The sequence below is a fragment of the Mus caroli genome, chromosome 17, assembly GCF_900094665.2.
Source record: "Mus caroli chromosome 17, CAROLI_EIJ_v1.1, whole genome shotgun sequence".
NCBI classification, from domain to species: domain Eukaryota; kingdom Metazoa; phylum Chordata; class Mammalia; order Rodentia; family Muridae; genus Mus; species Mus caroli.
This window is the reverse complement of record NC_034586.1, coordinates 71724045-71726128: the sequence shown is the minus strand read 5'-3', so window position 1 is coordinate 71726128 and position 2084 is coordinate 71724045.

The window sequence follows — 2084 nt, the reverse complement described above, 5'->3', positions numbered from 1 at the left end:
TATAAGAACAAAGACCTATGAAAGAACAAAGAACAAAACACCTATGGAAGGAGGTACAGAGACATAGATTGGAGCTGAGATGAAAGGATGGACCATCTAGAGACTGCCATACCCAGGGATCCAGCCCATAATCAGCCTCCAAACGCTGACACCATTGCATACACTAGCAAGATTTTGCTGAAAGGACCCTGATATAGCTGTTTCTTGTGAGGCTATGCCTGGTCCTAGCAAACACAGAGGTGGATGCTCACAGTCAGCTATTGGATGGATCACAGGGCCCCCAATGGAGGAGCTAGAAAAAGTACCCAAGGAGCTAAAGGTGTCTGCAACTCTATAAGTGGAACAACAACATGAACTAACCAGTACCCCTCAGAGCTCGTGTCTCTAGCTGCATATGTATCAGAAGATGGCCTAGTTGGCCATCATTGGAAAGAAAGGCCCCTTGGTCTTGCAAACCTTATATGCCTCAATACAAGGGAATGCCAGGGCCAAGAAGTGGGAATGGGTTAAGGGGGACTTTTGGGATAGCATTGGAAATGTAAATGAAGAAAATACCTAAATAATAAAAAAATAAAAAATAAAAAAAAAATGAACACAACAATGAAAGAAAATGCAATAATATCCTAACCCAAAACATCCTGGAAGTTCAGGAAACAATAAGAAGACTATACCTAAGGATAATAGGTATAGAAGAGAGTAAACATTCCCAACTTAAAGGCCCAGTAAATATCTTCAACCAAATTATAGAAGAAAACTTCCCTAACCTAAAGAAAGTGATGCACATGAATATACAAGAAGCCTACAAAACTCCAAATAGATTGGACAAGAAATGAAACCCCTCCTGTCACATAATAGTCAAAACACCAAATGCACAAAACAAAGAAAGAATATTAAAAGCAGTAAAGGAAAAGGTCGAGTAACATATAAAGGCAGACCTGTCAGAATTACAGCAGACTTCTCACCAGAGACTATAAAAGCTAGAAGAACCTGGGCAGAAGACATACAGACCCTAAGAGAACACAAATGCCAGCCGAGGCTACTATACCCAGCAAAACTCTCAATTACCATAGATGGAGAAACCAAAATATTCATGAAAAACCTAATTTACACAGTATCTTTCTACAAGTCCAGCCCTCCAAAGATAATAAATGGAAAACACCAACATAAGGATAGAAACTACATCCTAGAAAAAGCAAGAAAGTAATCATCTTTCAACAAACCCAAAAGAAAATAGACATACAAACATAAAAATAACATCAAAAATAACAGGAAACAACAATCACTACTCCTTAATGTCTCTTAACACAATGGACTCATTTTCCCAATAAAAAGACATAGATTAACCGACTAGATACATAAATATGACCCAACATTTTGCTGCACACAAGAAATACACGTCAGTGTCAAAGACAGACATTACCTCAGAGTAAAGGACTGGAAACAATTTTCCAAGCAAATGGTCCAGAGAAACAAGCTGGAGTAGCCATTCTAATATCAAATAAAATCAACTTTCAACCAAAAGTTATCAAAAAGAATAAGGAAGGACACTTCATACTGGTCAAAGGAAAAATCTACCAAGAAGAATGGTCAATTCTGTACAAATATGCTCCAAATGCAAGGGCACCCACATTCATAAAAGAAATTTTACTAAAGCTCAAAGTACACATCACAACCCACACAATAATAGTGGGAGACTTCAACACCCCACTCTCATCAATGGACAGATCATGGGCACACAAGCCAAACAGAGACATAGTGAAACTAATGGAAGTTATGGATCAAAAGGATTTGACATATATCTATAGAACATTTTATCCTAAAACAAAAGAATATACCTTCTGCTCAGCACCTCATGGTACCTTCTCCAAAACTGACCATATAATCGGTCACAAAACAGGCCTCAGCAGATACAAGAAGACTGAAATAATCCCATGCACCCTATTAGATAAAAACACACTAAGATTTGTCTTAAATTCCAACAAAAAGAATGGAAAGCCCATATACACGTGGAAGATGAACAACACTCTAGTCAATGATTACTTGGTCAAGGAAGAAAGAAAGAAAGAAAGAAAGAAAGAAAGAAA